Source organism: Chamaea fasciata, unplaced genomic scaffold (genome assembly GCF_029207755.1).
Source record: "Chamaea fasciata isolate MVZ Bird 193981 ecotype frontalis unplaced genomic scaffold, bChaFas1.0.hap1 SCAF_2, whole genome shotgun sequence".
Taxonomy (NCBI): domain Eukaryota; kingdom Metazoa; phylum Chordata; class Aves; order Passeriformes; family Sylviidae; genus Chamaea; species Chamaea fasciata.
Window position 1 is genome coordinate 2502932 of NW_027094087.1, and position 22576 is coordinate 2525507.

Below are 22576 nucleotides of genomic sequence, written 5' to 3' on the forward strand. Positions count from 1 at the left end.
AATCCACAAAACCACAGCTCTACACCTCTGTCAGTGAGACAGCATAAGAAAGAGCACCATCAAATGGGTAATTGGGACACAAATTGAATTTTTATACCCAGAGGTGCTAAGCATTTTCATCACTTAGTGATTCACTGACAACTACCTGCATTCCACGCTGCCTAATCCCAAACTGCTTTTATTTGCATGTTTAAACCCAAACATAACATTTTTTTGGCTGCAGAGCTAAAAATTTACCCCCAAAATAGATGTTCAGTTCCAATTTTGGCAAGTGTGTCTTTAAAACACATCTAATCAGAGCCTTCATTGCTTGGAGATGTAGTACATCAGCTCTATCTTGTTTATTTGGGCAGCTGATACGGTTTTCAAAACATGGATAACAAGGCATGGACGCAGCTGACTGTGCTGTAACCGAAATGAAGGAATCTTCAGAATTTTTTTTCTGTGTCAAAGGCACTGTTCGACATAAATAATAATATTCTGAGTTAAATAACAACAGTCAGAATTACTGTATGGTCTAAAATATAACCAGAAGTGGGGGAAAGCCTGTGTCATAGCGAGCTCAGTTATATTCACGCATCATCTTTGTTTTCAGATGTCTTCCAGTAGTTCCCAGCTGGGTCTCCTTCAGCCTGGGAACCTGAGGAGTGAACTGAAAAATGCTCTCTCCACTCCTACCCACCTTAACTGGAAATGATTCAAACCTGTTTTGTTCAGCAAAACTTGCTCTCTCCTCTTACCCCTAGGAGGAGCATGTTTTCTAAGGATGGGTGTTGGACGATATCACCTATTTCCTGCGTTTGGAGAGACTTTTCCTTTGTTCCCACAGCCTTCCTTTAAAGCAGAAACACAAGCAGGGCTAGGTAGGTGCCTTTCTAAGTGAGTTCTGCACAGGCAGATATTTGGTACAACTGCTCCCGACTGGGTTTTTTCCCCCCTCACTCTTCTTTCCTTCTCCTTTATACACTCCTAAAATGTTCTCTACTTCACAGGTACTAAATAACTTTAACTTCACTCAGTAAAGTCTCAGCTTGTATCTGTCTCAGCATTATCTTGGCTCTTTTGACTTATATTTACCTCTGAATCTGTTGTGTTTGTTAAAAACCAGAACAAACCTGCCTGACTTTCTGAACTGCACCTGTTGGCTTTATAAAGATTTTACTTCCACCTTCAAATCTGATGAAGCAGTGGATTTATCCAGCATAATTTGTGCCTTATTCACGTACTCCTTCGTCAGGAAGATAGCATCGAGGTTAAAGACACATCTTTAAAAGTTAATTACAAGTACCAGGAGGAAGACAGAGTGATCCTGCCTTTCATCTCGCCGTGCCAGAGGTAAGCTGTGATGTATGGCAAATACTGAAGCCAGGGATGACACGCAGTTCGCTGAGGAAGATTTAAACACTGTCGGGTGATGTAAACACAAATGATCGTTTTCGAGAAGCACAGGGGCGATTTATGAGGGCTGTGATTTCTAAAATAAGAAATGAGAAGGTTTCATGGAAAGCTGTCTTCCCTCCTCTAAATGAGTGACAAACGGAACAAAGCAGAGAGGTCCCCTGCCACCACAGGTATGGGCTTGCCTGAACTTTTGCTCTGTGGACATTAAAAAGAATTCCCAAACCCCTTCAATATTCTCTTACAGTGCTTTATGTTACACTAGTTATATCACCACTGTTTAATTTTCCTGAGATGAGAGCTCATTGGTGAAGTTCTAAAAAAGCGCTTCATCATGTTTTCTAATTATCTGTGTAGATAGCTGCTGTTATTTGGCTAAAAAATGAATTTCAGTAGACATGGAGGAACAACATTAATAGCAAAAAAAATTTTTTTAAAAAAGTTATAAAATTTCTAGATTGGCTCAAGTGAATTAGGGGGGGAAAAAAATCGAAAATAGAGCTTTGACTCATTTTACTTGATCTAAAATGATCAGTTCATCCTGCTAGGTAGACTTTTTATAATTTGACCTTGAGTGAAAGAGCTTTCATTCCTGATAGAAACTAATTGTACGTGTGGTGTTCAAACCATAGTGTTGAAATTAAATTAGTACTGCACAGGAGGGGATCATACAGGGAAAAACACACTGTCTTAATGGGCTATAAACCTGAGTGAAGCACTGTTCTCAAACCAATGAAACCGCTATAAAGTCGTCTTTGCTCTTTAGGATTCAAATATAGCCCTGAAAGTTATAATTCATACCTTAAATACAAAAAACCATAGAGAGTGAAAAACTGCATGTTTCAGGAACATGACAATAAGCCCTCAGTTTAGTTTCCTACCAAATATTTATGCCGAGAGTTGAAATGCAAAGTTTTCTGCATGTTCTTTGAAGGGAAGTCAGGTTTCATTATATTAGTAGGAGTCTTTGAGCTGTGCTTCTCTCTTTTAGGAGCACGTGTTTTAAATTAATGCAGTTTCCATCTCCCTTCTTCTGCAGCACGCTTCCCTTGCGGTGTGCACAGCGATCTGATCTCGGCTTGTTTGCTCTGAGGATAATGTAAGTTTTGCCAATGACTTTGACAAAGAAAAGCACTTTGCCCAGTAATTGCTTGTAATATGCAGATATAACTATCTATAACAATACGTGCTGTATTTCAAAAATGGAAGGAACAAGAAATGTAAAGCCACAATACCGAAGGATTCTGGGGCTTCACTTACACCCCCTTTTATCCTGGTGAGCTCTGGCAACGTACAGCACTCTTGGAAGGGTGTAATTATGAATTTGGGTCACTTCAAGGTTGCTTTACACAATGCAAACAACCCTTTGCGTTCCAGGGGAGTGGTGGTTGGGTATTGCCTTCAAACTCTCTTCTTCTGTAAAGAACAATATGATATTGAGGACTGCTCCAGGAAAAGAAACTCAGCACAGAAGTCCTTGAGGCAGTGAGTCTGTTCTTGCATCTGGCTGGGATGGTCTCTGGCGGTGTGCAGCGAGCACCGTCACCACATCCCACCGTGTTTGAGCTGGATATCATCCTGGACAGCGCTCAAACTGGAAACATCGGCACCGGCTGAGATGTTCATAAACAACTGGCGGGAGTTTGTAAACTGAAAATATTGTTTGTTAAACCCCGTCAATGAGTATGAAAGCCTTCACTGGTTTAGATTTGGGACTCAGAACCTAAACTGATATGCTCTTTGCCTTTTTCCTTCCTCTGTTTTGGAAATACTCTTCAGCAGAAGGTGATGAAGCTTTCTCACTGAAAGGGGGTGAAGCTTGTGGTGCTTCTGAAAGCAAATTTATCTGTGCAGGGTGAAGGTAGCTTTCCAGAAATGCTGAAATCCAGTCATTTCTGCTATCCCGCCTTCAAGTACATTTAGGAAGACGCAAGAATTACACCTGCTGCCACTCCTGGGATACACATTTAGTGAGGATTCACCCCCCACACACCCATGTAAAGCCGCATTTCTGAGTCTACTTGCTAAGTGGAAAAGTCTCACCTTTTATTTTACTAAACTTCTGTCTTCAGAGATCGACTTGTGACTGTGGCATCAAACTGAAGGGAAGAAAAACAAACTTCCTGTCTTGGGCTTTTGTGTAGTTTAGTGAAGGAGGGAATCTGCTCACCACTGAATTGTTTGGACGCCCTTTTTTTACTTTCCTCAGGTAAAATTCTTTTTTTTCCCCTGAGAGTCAGAAAGCACACAAAGTAAATAAAAGCACTTATTGCATGACTTAAGATATCCATGTTCACTTACAGCCACATTTTTTTTAATAAATAAAGCAAATCAGGATCCTCTTCTACTCTGTAGTGGAAATTTGGTGTTGCAAATGTATCTAAGGAAGAGCTTTGAATAAGCTTTGCTTATCAAAAAAGTCCTGATCCTGCAAATTCTTGTGAATGAACGATCCCCTGATCCTCTTGGGTTTTTTATAGCTGAGTAAACTGAGTAAAAAAGGTGGGAGCAGCCTTAAAAAAACGTTGTTTTTTAACTGTATACATTTTTAACTGTATACATTTGGGTTTTATAGCTGAGGGGATTTGTGCAGAGATTTTGATGAAAACTGTAAAATATTTACTATTAACATACAGCATCTAACAGAAAAAAATGTTACTGAAGCACAAACTATACCGGTTCACACCCCTGGACCCTCATTTCTAATTTATTTCTTGTCAACAGAACAAAATGGATTTGGCATCTCTGTTTAACGTTCACACTTCTGAAACTGCTGCTGCGGCCCTTTCCAGCAGGCACTGGAGTTATGCTCCAGTGAAATTAAAGGGATTTCATTTGCCCCTATCTCTGGCAACTGAACAAGGGAGTTGATAAGAGGAAGTCTTTTGCCAATCATCCCCCAGCTCAGGAGTGAGACAAGGTAGTGTCTGTGAGTCAGGAAATGATTGAGCAGATTATATTTGTCTGCATTAGAGAAAAAAATTAAAAAATTAAAAAATAATAGAAACCAAACAAAAAAAAAGCCCCTCTACAATTTTTCAAAAATTTCATAAAATGACACAGGACCTACTGGACAAAAATTCAATTCCATTTCTGTGTTGTAACTGTCAGTTTACAGTGGAAGGGCTGCTTTTTAGCAGTGCCTAATAACTACACGAGACAAATTCAGCAAACGTAATGATATTGGCTTTCTCTGTTGTCATCTCTCTAAAAGCAAGGCCTAGTTTTTTAAATTACAGATGCAGAAGCATCGCTGTCAGTAACCAAATCACAAACATCAAAAGCCACGTTTTGAAAAGCCAGAAAAATCATGCATTCTTTGTTTCAAACAGAAGGTTTTCTCAACTTTCACACTGCTGTAAACTGTTGTTAACTCCAGTGGGATCTGAATGGATATTTTTTGCTGTTGGTTCCAGTTTCAGAGTGTTTGAAGTGAACTGCGATCAGTGTTCATGTTGAGAGGAAAGTTGGCTGGGAGTGAGGATGTGACTGAACCGCTGTATTTTCAGACTAAGTTGGGGTTTTTCCATGGAAAGTACTGGAAGTATGTAATATTTAATTACATGTATGAAATATTTTCACTTTTTCCTCAGATAAGGACCACTGTGAAATCATTTAGGGGCTTGGAAAATAAGATTGGCAATTTACAAAAAACGTCTTTCAAGAAGCATTTGGAAAAACCCCAATCCTATTCCTTAAAAAACAAATGAGCTACAAATATTGGGTTTGATGCAAATCGACAAATCACTTCAGCTGATCTGAGCATGAATATTGGTGTGGACAAAGAGCTTGGCTGGATAAAAATGAAAATGTGCGTATTTTCAATTTATAATGAGATCTAGAGAATACTGATACCCTCCAGACTGAAGTGCACCAGATGAAATTTGAAACACATTTATGGAAAAATGCAAATATTTTGCGCATGAATTATAATGTGGCTGCAACCCTGTTGTTTATAGCTGAGAAGGAAGACACACGATATACCCAAAGTGAAAACACTTGCGAGTGGATGGCAAATTTTTCTTCATTCCTGCAAAAACATTCCATAGGTCCTGACAGTCCTTGGGTTTCCAGTCCATGCCCAGAGCCATTGGTCCAATTCAGGTTTCACTGACCTGTTTTACCATGAGCAGGGGCCATGCAAAAAGTCCCTTCCAACACAGGTTTCCACTGTATGGCTTCAGGCCAAGCGTAAGAAATTGCAGCACCAAAATCACGCGCCTTATTGGTGATGATTTTAGGAGGATCAAATAAATTGCGCATGAATTTAAAGGTGAGGGTGGTGTAGCAGAGAATTCAAGCCCTGCTATTTTACACAGTTAAATTCTGAATTAGTTGAAACCTAAGGGTGGTAGCACTTTCTCAGAGACTCACAAATATCGATGCACAAAGAGAGTTTTTCTCCCTTTTTGTTCAAACGGTGCCCTTGGCTAGAAATCTTAAAAAGAACAGCTCTGCACTTTTAACATGGTATTTTGATTTCCTTTTTGGTTACGATCTGAGGGTAATCTGACATCTAGACTGGCTTCACACTTTTCTACGGGCAACGTGTGACAAGAGAGGAAACTGAGATGGGAGCATTATCTACATGATATGAGGAAAAGCAGCAAGACATCCTAATAAACCACACTTACCCACGTCAGAGCAGCAGCATTTATAATTGGCACAATGTTAACTCAGTTTCAGAGTGTAAGTCAGCACATATTTTGTCTCTTTTCTAGGAGGAACAGAAAATCCTCACCAGTATTAATTTAGTTACAGCACATTATGAACTTTTAGGCAGGGAAACATGTCCAGAACTTGGTGAGTGTCCTCAAAAGGGAAGTATTCATGACAGTTCCAATTCTTTTTTTATATAATCCCATTTTGTGAAAGTGAGAGATTGCTGGAAACATTTTCCCTTAAAGAGGAAAAAATTGTAGTCACTTTCCCTTGCAGATGGGAGGTATCAGGGAAGCAGCTTTAACCACAGAAAGGGAATAGTTTTGCTGCAAGGAGTAATACAAATCAGATGCATCTTCAAAATTAATTCCACTGCATTTTTTTTTTTTTGCCACTAGTTTCAGAATCTAGGGAAAATAACACATAAATAAATGAAAATGTGGCTGCTTTCTACCTTAGGGATGTAGAATGGATTAATTTAATTTAATTAGATGAATGTGCTGCTTAAGTGGAAAACAGTTCCTTGGTGGAGTAAACAGACAAGAAGGCTGAACTTCTGAAACTTTAACAAAGTTCAAATTAAGCTCCCTCGAAGAAGTTTCCCTTTGATTCCTTTAGAAAGAAGGAGAAAAAAATCCCAAACAACAAAACATATTATTAATGATCAGAAATGAAGGGATTTTTCCTAATTGTGTAGAATTGTTTCCCCACCACATCTTTTTGTTTTCAAGTTCAGATTGTATCCAGTTTTAGAATTTACTTTTCCCCCCCATCATAGTCACATCAACTGTTTACTGTGCTCCTTTCCAGTAAAAGCATGCAAGATGGTGATGAGTGCCAATGTTTGCCATGGTTTCAAGTTTTTTCAGACAGGATGAAATGCTATCACAATGTCTCTTATGTCCAGATCATAAAATCAGTAGTTTTTCACAAAAGCAGATGGGGAGAAACGTGAATATAACAACAAAGACGTTGCTTTCAGTATGTATGGAACCTTCCTCTTCGCAAAGCCTGATTATTTCTTATTTCTGAAGTTAAGGCATCATCCAGACTAAGAGTCCCAGATTGGCTGTAAATGTGTGCAACTGTGATTTAAAATTTCATGTTCTTTAAGCACTAATGAAAAACAAATGACAAAACAAGTTTTGTTCTCACAAAAACAGAGAAAGATTTTATCTCTGCAAGAAGAATAAGGCTCATTTTCATTCTCTTACCTGCTTTACATGTTTGGTTTGTTTATGTAGTTGATTTTGGCTGCTTGAAACGAACTCTAAAAGAAACTTACTGTGTTCTGCCTTCCCTGTTAAATCTGGCACAGGGGATGGAATCAGTGCTGGGAAAGATTATTTCTTGCAGGAATAATAAAGCAATAGGAACATTGCTGCCTTTTTTTTTTTTTTTCACTCTCCTAAAGTGGATTTGGATATACCCAGTGGTTTGAAAAAAATCCTACACTGTAATGTCCCACGAGGAATTGCATGCTTATTTTTGGATTTATTTGAAAATGCAAGCTCAAGTTCTTAAATTCAGTCTGTGGATAAGAAATCTCATCAAACGGGGAGTAATTCCACTCAGGGCAGCAGGAACTCTCCACACCTGACTCACTGCAGGTAACAGGAGTTACAAAAGGGGAAAAGACAGAGATTCAAACTTATAATTTAGGTGTATTGATGGTACTGCCTGCATAGGAAGAAGTTTTGAAACCTTTCCCTGACAATCATTTCAGGTGCAGTATTCCTTGACGGAATATTCACTGTATTAGTCACAGCCTCACTCCTGTTCCTGTGCCCAGTATTTAATTTATCTTTCCCCTTTTTTTTCTTCTCTGGTTCTCCGAGCAAGTGTCTCTTGGACTTCATTGTTCTAGTGAGAGTTCATTTATGTTCAGAATAATTATATTGTTATACAAATTTATTTCAAATCACACCTACCAAATCCCTACTACCTGTAGCAGGCCTTACAGCTACCTGGATCCCCCTGAGGCTTTTCAGACCTTCATCCAAGACCTTATTGTGTAAATAAAAGTTACTTTTAAATTGATTATTGCAGAATAGAACGCACTGCCCACTGTGGGAACGTGCAGCTCTGACCAAAGTGTCTTGATGTGGGCACAAATTTTAAATCTGAGATCAGTTATTGACCAGCTCTGGGTCACTTAAACTTGCTGCCCTGTGAACCCTTCATCAGTGTTGTTAGATCATGATCGTTCTAAGCTCTGTGACTTCTGTGTGATAGGGTTGGCCTGTGACATCAGAAATAGTAATTAAATAACATTGTGATAACCTTTGCGAACGGGCTCATTTGGATTCACAGAGCAAACAGCACCACTGCAGACATCATTTGCATCTCACGTGGCTGGTGCTTTTCTGACTGAACCACACAGATTATCAAAATTCACTGTTTGTCATATTTTCCTCAAAAATTCCAAGTGGTTTTTTTGTATTTTTCCAAGTTTAAATTCTTGAAGTAAACTTATATTTTAAAAAGACTATTGCTGGAAAAAGTCTGGAAACTTATGTTTGTATTTCCCGATGTTAAAAACCCAGAGAGAGGTGTAGCAAGCTTCCACTTTCATTTATGAAAAACTGAAAATTAGCTAAGGAGAATGTAGAACTTTTGGAAGGTGTCGCTGTGGTTTAGTGAGGAACAAACCTTGGAGTTGCCCAAAGCAGACAAGAAATTTTGCAAATCTGCTTTAAAAAAATGTGGAGCCGTAACACATAAAAAGTGTTTGATTTTTCGGTCTCAGGACAAACTGACATTTTGATCCTTCACAGTCTTCCTTGTCGGTATTATTTGGGTTAAGAAAATTTTAGGAGAAGAAAGTTCCTTAACTACTCTCTTCCTGTTCTGCATGGTGTGAAGAAATCAGAGCTAATAACAAATGTGGTGGCCCACTGGCAGACTCTGGGCGCAACACGTAAAATATGTGACATAATTATCTATATATCTCCTAAGCATATGTGCCTTTTAATTTCTCCCTTGGCAGCTGCTAATGTAATTTTGAGCCACGGTGGAAGGAGTATAATCACCTTGGGGTCAGGGAAAACGTGCATTTGAGTGACTAAATGCCCCAATTGGATCAGGACTTTATTTGGCTGCCCTGATTGATCTATCCCGAGGTGCAGAAAGGCAAATGAGGGTCGTTCAGTCACTCAGGGCTCTTCAGTCCTGGTGGGATGTGCTTGGCAAGGGCTCTAGGGACATGTTTGGCTTCACTGGGGGCTTCCCTGTGAACCAACCTGGTTTCACAGGTACTCTGTCCATCCGTCCCCTGGGGAGGGGCTGGGGCACCAACAGAGCTGCGTCACAAGCCGGAGGGCATTCTGGGCTTCTGCCTTTTGGGGGCTCTTGGAGCCTATGCTTTTTGTCTGCCTCAATTTCGTTCCTGACCCATCTGTTTTTAAAAGAAATCCCCGCAGTTCCCCGCTGTTCAGCGCGTTGCTGATGAACAGTGACGAAACAAACCTCAGCTCCCTTAGAGACTCTTGGTGCGTTTGAGGTTTTTGCCTGCTTGAAAGGGCTAGGAGGACACGTCACATGGATCTTCTTCTAACCCTGGTTGCTGTGTCTCACAGACAGTGCCTGTACCCTAGCAGAAAAATGTGATGACTTGAGCTGCAGCTGATGGGAATTGCCTCAGATGCACAGGCAAAGGCAGCTGCGGGCCCAAGGCTCCAATTTTAAGAGTGAATCCTGACTTCATTGACCACAAAGTAACACATCCCTGGTTATCGTTACCATCCAGATAGGGGATGCCCAACTTTATGGCCACATTCCAGAACATTGAGAATTCCCTTTTTCCCTTGGGGGAGATGTAAAGAGGAGACCTCAAAGCAGGTGCTGCCTTGGAACAGGTCTGGCACAGCCCCCCTGGTTCATATTTAGGAGTGTGAATCAGCCTCCATCACCTGGCTGCTCACAGTCACGTCCTTTAAAGCTGGGGCAGCCTCTGCAAAGCCTGGCCAGCAGCTCCTGCTTTTTCTGGAGCTCGGGGGAAGCTGGGAGCCCTGATGGCCTCGTGCAGCTGGGCTTCCTGAGAAAATCTGGGATCTGTGCAGCTTTGTCACCTCACTGTGCCGGCCTCTGGGCTAGTTCTTCCTCCACATATTCACATTTTCACCTGACACCCTGCTAAGGAGATAGACGTTGCAGTAACTGGGACTGCCAAGCTCTGTCACTTGCTGAAGGCAGGCAACTCCTTCACCTAACAAAGCTTTTCATTGCAATCAAATGAAACGGGGAATTAAATGGCCAAGCAGTTTGTCAGCAAGTCAGGATAAATATGACAACTCTGCCCGATTGCAGGGAGGTTAGTACTGCTCAGAATTGCTGTTCTACCGAGAAGCAGATCAGAAGAATGAGTGCAGCTGGTGGTTTCTGACCTGCCTGTGTTGTCTGGGAAATGTCATAGCTGCAAAGAAGCACGGGAGGGACATGAAGGAGAGGAGGAAGAAGCAGAGGACCTGATAACTGGAAACTAAAGAGCCTGGCAACTGCAGATAAGCAGATGCTTATTACTTAATCTGTGAAGAAGTATCACGAGACAGGTAGTGGGGCTGACATGCCACAGAATTTATTTCATGTGTCCTTTTTTGTTTTGCTTCTCATTCCTCTTTGGAGCTTAGGGCTGTGCTTTTCCCGTTGGTACAGGAACGCACTGATTTAAGTGCACTGGTGCTACAAAGCTTCCAGACTTTGCAGTTAGTGGGTTCTGGAATATCTGCGAATCAAACTGAAGGCACAAATGTTGGTTTTTTGGATGCTGAGGTACGTGCTGAGCCACAACTCATAGTCCTTGGTGAACAGATCTCAAGGAAGAATTTCCACTCATTTCTACAAACCTGACTTTTTCCAGGACAGCTGCAATGTGAGCTGAAATAGAAATAGTCGTGCCATAGAGTTGGAAGATACTGTTTTTAAAAAAGCCTCTTACAAAGTCTGCTGTTCTTTAATAAATACAGTGATAACAATAAAAAGGCTTGATGTAATTATACCTGATCCTGTTCAAAGCTTCTTTCTGTTGACAGAAACATGAAGGACTTGGTAGCTGCAAGAATGCAGTGGTTTAGAGGAGAAAGATCCTTTCAAAGACAGCAAAGGGGGAGAAACAGTGAATAAAAAGGAAGACACATTACAGATTTTAACCACAGAAGACACTGGAGTATTCAGCCCCAGGAAATTCAAAGAAGGGGGGATTTACTGCAAATGTAAGAACAATGTGGTTACGCTGTAGTTTATATCTTGTGGCATTCAAGAAAAGTGGTTAGAAATTGTGTTTTCTGTGCTTAATGAGAGAAAAAGGTTTTGCTTTGTGCTTTGTAATGTTGAAAGCATTAGGATCCATAAACAGCAGCATAGTTTAATCAAGTTTTACCATCAACTCCTGGATTCTTCCAGAAGTTCCCAGCATTCTGGCAAAGTTTCCCCTCTGCCATCTGCACCCAGAATCTTCAATTCTCATCTGATGCTCACAAGGAGTCACCACAGAGGTTGTCATTTCCCTGATCACAGTTCTGCACTGGTGAAACTGCTTTTTCGTATGAACCAGTCCCAGCTACAGCCTTTTGATACCAACATCATCAAAGCCCGAAAGTAGATCTGGGATAGTGTCTTTTAAACTTTTTGTGACCTTGAAATCATCCGTGTTTCTGCCTTTTATGTTTTAATTGTAAAGCCAATTTGTGTTTCATGCAGAACACATTTTATTCCAGTACATCTGATTCTCAAAATATCCACATTCTGAGGTTTATAGTTCAGTTTAGTCATGCTTTCATTTGTTCAGTTGTCTTTATCATGCAGCATCTCTAGGGAGAACCTCTCCTGGAACCTTCTCAGGTCATTTGGAAACTTTCTCTGCATCGTTGTCAAAAGCACTGGTGTTAAAGAAACGCCATTTCACTGGCATGATGATGACAGTTTTATTTTACTGATTTTTGGGGGGTAGAGAAATTTCCATTCATAAGTAAGGAATGAGAATGCTGGGGAGCTCAGTGTCAGGCTTTGACTTGCAGCATTTCCTGGAACACCACGGTATCAAGGTTCGAAAAAAGTCACTTCTGAATTCTTTATCAGCGTTCTGCCAGTCCGTGTAAAACGCTTTGCACCACTTGGTCGCGTGATTTGGTATTTTACATTTACACATAAAACGCATTTCTCTAGTGTTAAACTTTCCTAAAGAATCTGTCTACCAAAACAAACATTGTGGGGGAAAAAAAATTTGTGTATTTCCAGTAGAAAAGGGTTTTTTTTTCCCCTCTCAGTGTTTGCTCCATGATATCTGTGGTCTGGAGCAGGTGTTGTGAGAGGGTTTAATTCTTTGCTAAATGAGGATCGTAGTTATTATCTGCCCAACCATAGCTTTAATTTTGCTGCGAGCACTGTAGTTAAATGCTTCTTAAATGTTTTCATTTAGCGAGCAATTTAAAAATTACTGTTAACAATTAGTGCTTGCTTTATGGTCTAAAAAGTATTACTTCTTGCATTTCTATTTTTGAAGCAGTGAATGTGAGAAGATGGTTTTGAACCTGACCAAGAACTTGTATCTTATATACAGGGTCAGAATAAGTTTGCTTTTGAGTTAATTCTGGCATAGTTGCTTGGCTGGAGATACGAAAACAAATTACGATATAAAGATACAGGAACAAAGGTTTCTAAATCAGATTACATTAGCATATGTATTCTTTTAATATAAAAGGGAAAATATCTGAAAATGTCATTACCTAAAATACACAAAGTTTGGATGCCTTCGTTGCATCAAGTCTTTATGTCAGTGCATCCAGGAACTCCTTTCTTCCCAAATCAGCTTTCCAGCATCGGAACAAAGCGGCAAATGCCTTCCCTCTCATCTTTCTTCTTGCCCCCACTGTTTTTAATAATGTCTGTCTGACATGCCAACAATCAGGCACATGCTCTGCCGCCGCTGCTGTCTCATCTCAGCTGCCTGAGAATGGCTGGAGAGGGATGAGGAGTGGAATTGCACATCAAGGGTCTCTTTTGTCCGTGGAGCAACCAGGAGAGCGTTTCCAATTTGCAGTTTGGCACCGGTGCTTCAGAAGCACCACGGATGTTTGATACCCACTTGGTTGCCTGCCACCAAACTCGGGGATCAATCAACTGTGTTGTGACAGGAGGCAGCAGCAAAAAAAAAACCAAAAAAAACCCCAAAAAAAACCACCAAAGCAGACATGCACATAAACAAAAAAAAACCAAAACAAAACAACCAACCAACCAAACAAAAAACCCAACAAAAACACACAAACCAAAAAAAAAAAAAAAAAAAAAAAAGGAAATGAAATGAAATGCAGGAAAAAATCTGATTTTTATTTTGAAAACAGCAGGACTTCTCACAGATTGAGAATTTCATTGCAAAACGTGAAGGAGGAGCACGTGTGTCTGTGAGTGTGAACATACGTGTCTGTATTTCTCTTTCATAATATCTCACAGACAAAATATTTCATAATTTGATTCCAGGGACAGTTTTTGAGTTAAACCAGAGATTGCACTGAGCCATTCTTAGGCAACCACTTCCAAGTTTGTCCAGGACTTCTTGTGGCAGATCTGCATTCTTCTTAATCACTTACAGTCAATCAGATTTTAATTTGTCTTTGTCTTCAGCCCTGCAAAGTTTGGGCCTGAAATTTTTTCTGCTTCAGGGATCAAAGAGTGTTTTCCCTGTGTGTGTCAGGCACACTTATGGAATGCTCTCCTATGTTTATTTAGCTCCATAATTATTCCATATTAACAAAAGCAGATTGTTTCAGGAATGTTTTTCAGCAGAGCCTGTTTGAAATCCGGCTTTGTTGGAATTATGGCACCTCCGATTCTGCACTTTTCCTTTTGAAATACATTGTAGGAATTCGTTAGGAAATCTATAACAACCCCATTCAGGGATGAATGGCTTATTCTGCTTCTTATCTTGTTAATCAATATTGTTAACTAGCTGTGATGGACATAATTAATGGAATGACCCTAGCCCCTCCTAATTAGAGATAACTGCCTTGTTCAGTCACATTCACTCTCCAAAATATAAGTGTGTGAGCATAAATGTCATAATTTATTTTAGACTCTGCCATGATCACTGTGTATTCTATTTTCTTGTTAACAACCCATTTTAATTCTCGCTCACCCAACAAAGTTGAAAGCCATGAAAGGGCCCTCTTACCCCTCTGAGCTGGATGGCCAAATAACACATTATTACCTTGCACCCTTACAGTCAGGAGGGTAGAATGAGAACTCCACTACTTGGCTCTGCCTTCAATCCATTGCCCAACAGCTTCTCAGGATGAGAGATGTCTTAGCTTGAAGTTAAAAGGCGCTTGCATCAGAAAAAAACCTGGGGTTTGGTATGCATTTCATGTATCCTTTTATCAGCTTTATTATTTGTTGTGCTTTTGCTGAGCTTCCTTGAAGAAGAACAAAAGGGTACACTTATTATGCAGCTATTTCATGAGAGCTATTTAAAATAACATTTGAGGAGGAAAAAACAAATCAAAATGAATAAAAGCCTGGCAAACACATGATGAAACGGAATGAATATCAGCGCTATTAAATTAATAAGCTTGCAAAGCATTATTTATGGTATCTCAATGGAAGTTTTGAAATTGATAGTGACTTCTCCAAATTAATTGAGTACCTTTGTTGTGTTTCAGGAATACAGATCCAAACTCACCGTGCCTGCTTCGCGTGGGGAAAATTGCTCCACCTGCCAAAAACCTCAGGAGTTTCATCTGATTTTCATCTTCTCTAGGTAAACAGTGGAGGTATTGACTCAGGACGGCATTCATTCATCCAGCAAAGCTGTGCAGTCTGAGATTGCCTGCAGACACTTGTCCTTGCTGTCACAAGCTGCCCATTAAAAGAGTGCTTGAAGCAGGTTTGACCTCTCCACGGCCAAATCTGCAGAAGGGCGGATGCAGGATTTGGTGTTGAGGACTGACATGCTCAGGATGGGCTCAAACCTCCTGCCAGCTCCAAGGCCTGAGGTGTTACTCCTGTGAGGAGCATCTCACGTGCTTGGGGCTGGGGGACATCCCTCAGCTGTGTCCCCAGAGACCTGCAGAGAGGCACAGGATCAGCCACATCTGCACACCGGGTGATAGGACTGGAGGGGCAGAGGATGGAATGGAGCCTCCAAAACCAGATTTTTTGGATATTACCTTTGCTGCATTGACTAATACTCGCTGGTGCAAATCAGATGGAGATAGAGGTGTCCACTTCTCCAAAAATGGAGTGTCAACAGAACCAGAGCTGTCTCCTCAGAGCGAGCTGGCTGCTTCCTGATGGCTTTGAATTGTGGTGAGTGGCTGACATTCCAGTCCTTTTTGCTATGGCTGGGAAATCTCCCTGAGTGCCCACATTTCACCATTACAAGTACATCTGCTAATTCTTCCAGGATAAACTATTTCTGTACGACACTAGTTGGCTCCAGATGCACTAAATTTGGTTATTTCTGTTGTAGCTTCTCGTGCAGGAATGACAGCTGGAGAGACCCACTGAGAAGTGAACAAGGAAGATGGAAGAGCACTGACAGAAACAATCCCACCCCTGACATTGTTTCGCTTTGCTGTTCCATTTCTCTTCCCTCATTTGTGCTTCCCCTTTCCTCTGATCAAGTTTTTTCTGGAATTTATTTTTTTTAGTGAGAGCTCTTCTCTTTTTCTTTATAAGAACAATTCCCTTGTGTTAAAAAAATTGTCTAAGTGATGATTTCCAAGTCTCTAACTGCTCAAATTTTACAGTAAAAATGAAAATCTCGTGTATAATGTGGTGAAGGTTTTAACTTTGTAGTGTTTGGCTTATTATAAGGGTCCTTCTCTTGTAGCATTCAGCTTGCAATGGGTGTGATTTTGCAGAGAGCCAGGTTCCCCCAATGTGAGCTTTAAACAAGATATTGCACGAGAACTCATGATTTCCAGAAAACATTCAGTGATATGTACAAGAAGCAATAGATTGGATTGAATAACAGAACAGGAACAGCCAGTTCTGTGTTAAGTCTTTCTCGCATATCTACTTCTGCAAGCAGATTTTCAATTCTGCCACTTACTGCAAATGTTGTTTGTCAGTACCACGCACCAGTTCATGGTAAGCAGTAAAAGTCTTGTTTATCAAGCTGGTTCTTTTTCCCCTCATTGTTCCACTTAGAATGCTGGTATCCTTAAAAAAATAGGAAAATTTCCAACCAGAATTTCCAAGTTTTGCTCCTTCGACTGGCAGTCATCACCTGGAAGGTGTTACACACCACACAGTGAGCCAGGCCATCTCCCCATGTCCTCCCTGCAGAACCTTGTGGGAGCCCGCTATAGATAACTATCAAAGCTTTGTGCCTCATTCCTTTCTTCTGAGGTGTTATCAAAGCAGCATTTCCCCTTTTCATATTGTCTATCTTGACATTTTTGCTTCCATTGAAATGTTCCTAACTTGAGCTTCTGAGATGAGCAAGTGTTTCATCTGCTGAGGGTTGTTCTCAGTAAGGGTGAAAGACCCAGGGATTTTTTGGACTGAAAGAGGCAGAGAAAGAACTTTTCCCGATCCAGTTTCTATCTGGTACATTAGGTTTTGTTTCTCTTTAATTCCTTGCATATTTTATTGGGTTAATACAATGACTTGGTGGCTCAGGACTGTATTCTCATAGAGCTTTAAATGACATTGTTCTTGGCTGGTATTTCCAGACACTGCTATAATGCAAAAATAAAAACAAAAAAAAAAGAAAAGCAAAGAAGAAAAGATAAGATTATACGTGCTGTTTATTTTCATGTTTGTACCTGTAGGGATGTGTTGGTGGGGAGGGTGTGGTGAGATGATAAAAAGGTTATGAAAGGCAGTTATTCCTTCCTGTGAAATCAGGAACTCCTAACGGCACCTAATTCGATTCTGAGACTGCAGTGAAAAGGACCAGGACGACGTAAAGGTAGCACAATAAAAAACAAAACAAAACAAAACAAAACAAAACAAAAAAAATAATTGAAAAATTATAATGGAAAAATCTATATTTCAAGCACTGGCAGGAATATATTTATGCATGGACAGTATTCTGTGATTGATCTGCAATAAAACTGAGTGAGACACAGAACCAACACAGAGGTGTTTGTGTCACTCTGCAACATCCACTGGAGATAAATATGAAATACACTCATATTTCTTGGGAGATCTGTTTTAAGCCTTCGTCCTTACAACGTGCCCTTAACTCTTGTAGTGGATTTGTAACAAATTCCTTGCTTCTGATGGAGTCTTGTTCATCTTTTTCACCCATGAAATGGCTTCGGAATTCTGTCCTCAATATTTAAATGGTTGCCTTAAACCAAAGAGCCTACAGTTCCCAAAACACGTGATGAGAGACAAGAGCCCTGATTTCTCTCAGTCAAATCTCTTTATCCCCCATTTTCTGTTACACAAAGAAAACCATCTGTCACGTTGTCATTAAACTTATTTTTCTATTAACCACAAAGTAGAAAAATGTCTGGTAAGTTGAAGTTGCCTCAGTCTTTCACTGGGTTTATTATTATTTTTTTTTTTTTTTAATAATTGGACTCGGTGATGTTAAAGGTACTTTCCAACCTTAATGATTCTTTGAGTGCTGGGCAGGAGGGGGTGAAGAGGATTTATAATTTCTCATTATTAATATACTTTGATTTGAATGCACAAAGAATCGACTGGAAAGAACTACAGGAAAATGCACTAAGCAAAACCACAAGGTTTTCTGAAGTGCAGAAACCAACAGCCAAAACCACCATCGTGTCTCCTGAGTTTGAAACACCGAAGTCACACTGCTGGCATCAAATTTTACATCACCTACCTTGAACTTGACATCCTATGTTTCTTTAGGGAACTCTTTAAATATTACATTTCTTGATATGGGCTTGAACTCAATATAGTTACAGTTGTTCTGATTTGTTGCCAAAAAAAAGAAAAAAAAAAGTTTGAAGATATTATTTTCCTAAATTGGATTGTCTGCTCAGGCTAAGGTGGATAAGGTCCAGAAAAGAGACAAAAGTCAAAGATAGCTTTGCATGTCTTAATTTTCAGGGCCTTACAGAATTCTTTAATGGGAAGAAATTAGGATAATTTTCAAACATGGAAGGGAGAAGAGACTAAAAATGAGGAAAAAAATCTTTTCCTCCCATTTTGTGGATATCTGATATCAATTCAGTAATACCAGAATTTTTGTTTTCATTTCAGAGCCTATAAAAAATTAATTAAAAAAAAAAGAAAAACAACCGACAGAAGTGGCCAGGGGAGTTCAAGTGAGACTTGATATTTACACTCAAGATTGAAAGTCCAAGATGAAGAGCTGTGTAAGGCAGTAAATTGTGTCCTTGATTCTTTGCCCAAAATAACACCTTGAAAAGGAGATGATGTCTGAGATCCCCCAGAGATAAAAGGAAAATCTTTTGTGATACGACTGGCCTCTGCCTCCAGAAAACAGTGTGATTTATAAAGTATTTTTTGCATTAAGGCAAGTGATAGAAGAATCAGGTGAAACAGTGGCGAGGCTTTATGATAGAAATCTTATTTTCTGTCCCGGCTTTCAAGATTAAGCCTCAAATTTTGTACCACTTGTGTCACAGCACCACATAACTTTCAGAGGAGACTGAGTATTTGGCAATGCAGAAGGCAAACTGAATTCCCTTCTGAGAATACGCAGAAGTCACTGGGGTGTCTGCAGGCTGATAGACACAGTGAGGAGACTCTCCAGAATGAAGTATTAGTTGAAAACCTTACATTTATTGCATCATATTCTCTAATATTTATGGATTTGTTCGGCGTTTGAAGGGGAAAAAAAATCGCAAATGAGACAATTGTCCTGCAATTATTGACAGAATGGGATGCTCAGCAGTAAGAAAACTAATCTGGAATTCAAGCCAGGGTAAGGGAAAGTCATTAGCTATGCTGTGTAAAGCAGACATATACAATCAATGTGTGAATGTCACGTTTGTCAGGCCAAAGTGATGGGAAAAGACTTCTACTAAAAGAGAGAAAATTGAACACATCTATAACAGTGCAGGATAGTTCATATCCTGTTGTAATTGCAGTGCACTTTGAGCAGAATGAGAATAGCAAAGGGGGGGAAAAACCCTCTCCTGAGCTTTACAGCAGCACTGGAATGTGTGACAAAGGTAAAGGCTTGGAAGGTGATGTTGGGAAGAGACCTGAGGCCAAGCAAAGAAGATCAGGAAGACGGTGTGGGGGGAAAAAAGCCAAAAAAAGAAGCAAAAAACCAAAGCTGAATTGAGCTTTAGGCAGCCAGGGAGAAAGTATCTGTAAAAGAACCCCAGATGGTGCCAGAAAGAACTGATGGTTCTGTTCCTTCTGTCTGTTAAAATGTGTCAAGTGTGCAAGATCAAAGTGCACATGGTGATTTGATGGCAAACAGAGACATGTTAAAAAATGAAACTACTGTGGGGGTTTGGATATGCATTATTGATAGGTGTGTATTGGGTAAGACACTGAAATGTTGCTTATTAAGCATTGCTGCTCGGTCTGGTGGTGTGAGGTGACTGATGTGCCACCAAGGGCAATCCTTCGTGGAGGAAAAAGCTGAAAAAAACCCCAAACTGAAAATGGAAATAATATTACCTCATCACCAAGCCACGAATCCCAGATTTATTTCTGGCTGTGTCAGGTAAAAAGTCCAAAAGCTTCTGAGTGTGCACAGAAGAAAGGAAGTTTGAAAGTATGAAATAGTTCTTGCTTGAATTCCTGAGGTATTCTAGGTGCTATAGTCAAAGATCCCATTATTCAGTAATAATAATGATGATAAATAAAAATGGTGAATTAAAACTCCAAAGCACCAGATTACTTCATATAAAGCAAGGGAAATAACAGGTACAAACCTGTCAGTTCTGTCCAGTACTTTGTGAGGGGACAGAGGAGGGGACAGTTTGCTCCAGGGCTACATTTGAGGCTCCTGTTCCACGTCTCTGCTGCTGCTGTGGGTTAATCTAAACGCTAAAGGAGCTGAGAAGTGGTGCAAGGGAGAAGAGAATTCTGTGTTCCCGCGGTCAGTTTGGGGAAAACCTCTCCCTTCCATCTCGCAGGGTACTCCAGAAACACAGAAGCAGCTTCAGTGTGTGTTAAGGGATTGAAACAGTAAATTTTACAGCACAATTCATCAGTGGCGTCAGTCAGATTTAAGAGAGAGAGAGCAGGTTTTAGCAAAGCTGCACAGATTGCTGTAGCCGAGGTCAACAGCAAGCTCCTGGTGCTTTTAAAAATTGATTTTACTGAAATCTTACTCAATTTTCTTAGTAATAAAGGCCTCCAAGGATTTAAACTGCTGTAAGTAAGAGCAATGTTTGGCCCTGTTCTCTAAGTAGGTGTGGCTTAGCTCCATTACAACTCCAACTCAAGTAATAACATCCTTTAAAAACGGAGTGCCCTTCCTAACATTTTAGTGAGCTATTTTTTTGTTTTCCCTTGTAAAAGCTGGGAGGTCAAAACCTTAAACTCCTAAAGTCTCCAAGAAACCTGTTTACCTCCTTTGCAAAAAGGCTAACATGAAATCAGACAACATATGTGGAAGGAATATAAATATATTTGCTTATCTGACAAACCCAGTGCAGATTGCTTAATAAGAACAAAAACCAAAACAATAACAACAAAAAAAAAAACTTGGTAAAATCAGCATGGCTTAGTTTTTTGATTATAGACAAAACATTTGAGACTGTATAAAAATAATAGAAAATGCTCTCTTTATTATTCTAGAGCTCACGAGAATCTTTTGCAGTCTTCTTAAGGAAAACTAAAGGGCAGGTGGCCCAGCATGTGTAGGTCTGAAGTTGATATAACAGCAAATTCTTTAGAAGTAGGTGATGTCATAACTTGGATTTTAATTTTAAAAAAATAAAAACTAACCCCCCACCCCTCAAAAAACCAACAACCAAAAAAAAAAAAAAACAAAAAAAAAACACCCCACCAAAATCAAAACCCAAAAAATCAAATCAAAACAAAACCACAGAACTCCCAAGCAAACAACCAACCAACCCAACAATCAGGACCCAGAGTATAAAAGATCTGACCCCTGCGCGTGTCCCCTCTGGGTCAGGCTTTTGCACTTTGCTGGAGGTGTTCGCAAGGTTCTCCATGCTGAAGCAGAGATGGAGGTTCCATCCCTCCTTCCACTCTCTGTGATTTTTCTCTGGGGTTCTCACTTCTGTAAATGCTGCAGTTTTTGCTCTCTCCTGGGGAACGGTAATAATTCACTCAGCTGCCATCTTAAAGCAAAGTAGTTAAAACCAAGTCCCATTAAAGGGAGCGCATCCGTAAACCCAGCAGAGTACACTGGCTTTGCACAGACTGGGCTTCAGCAAAACCTTTCCTTCCACACATCTGACAAGTCCCTGAATTTTTTTCACAGATCCACTGCAAGGCATCTTTTTTTACCTTTTTTTTTTTCTTTTTTTTTTTTTTTTTTAATTTTATGTAAGGCTCTCATTTTATGTCACTTTTGATGAGTGTCCTCTTTTCTCAAGAAATGCTCTTTGGTTCTAGTGGGTTTTGGATTTTTAGTTTTGCAGCTTGGCATGCCATTAGCGTAGATTCAGATTAGGAACTGAATGGGGACTATTTTCTGCTAATTGTCTCCAGCTTTTCCAACGGTTTGGTTTTTGTTTTGTTTTGGTTTTGTTTTTTTTTTTTTTTCCCCTATGCATTTTCTACAGCTGCCTTTTGAGCTAGATCATTGCATTCATTTAGGAAAACCCTGCAACTCTATGTACTAAATTTCCTCCACCATACTGTACAAATTATTTGTTACTTCTTTCTTTTAATCTTGCTGCTACTTCCCAGTTACAAAGCTGATGCATCCAAAGGAAATGATTGAGTACTCACTGGCTTATTTCTCTCATTAAAATCTCTAGAGAGATGACTAATTTCAGTGCTGGTAAACCTTTTCCAGTAACTTTAGTTTGGTAACACAAATGACAGAGGCTTTCTCCATTTCTAGTACTGAAAAAGTAACTCACACATTCTTCCAGGTCTTGGTGACAGCTCAAAGAAATGAGGGAATCTCTTTAATCAAATGTTAAAGCCAACATTTAAGTCATGGGCTGTCTGCCTCATGAAAAATAACCCTGATGAATAAAGGGGTTTTAAAGATTGAAAATCTAGTTCAGATAAACCAAATCTGATATTGTGGTGGGAAAAGATTTTTTTTTTTCACGTTCAAGAAGACAAGAAATCTTTGTAATACATTGTCCTGACATAGACAGCACATCTCCAGCTCAGAATAAGAAATGTTTGCATTTCCAACCCTCTTTGGTGAGTTAGAAAGATTAAGGAGCCCCCATCCTTCACTACAGAACTGCAACTGGCTGCAGGACTGGGGAGGAAAGCCTAAAATATCATAAAATATCCCATTTAATGGATAAGGGCTGCTTGTCTCAAGGTTGACAGACTGTCCTGCTATGGGTCATTTGGGCTGGGAGAATACTAATGAGGTATAATTATTTATTGCATGTGTTGTCTAATAATTATGAAGAATAATATTTAGATAATATTAGCTTAGCCTTCTGCAGAA

General features: G+C 39.9%; 1 long non-coding RNA gene across 2 annotated transcripts; it reads left to right on the forward strand.

Annotated features, from left to right (window-relative positions):
* Positions 1-702: 702 nt before the first annotated feature.
* LOC136304056 (uncharacterized) lies at positions 703-7431 on the forward strand. 2 transcript variants are annotated; one of them, XR_010724368.1, is made up of 4 exons: positions 703-863; positions 1109-1335; positions 2438-2497; positions 2776-7431. It is a non-coding gene; the product is annotated as an uncharacterized lncRNA (long non-coding RNA). The 2 variants fall into 2 exon arrangements; XR_010724364.1 differs by having other exon boundaries at positions 2438-7431.
* Positions 7432-22576: the final 15145 nt, after the last annotated feature.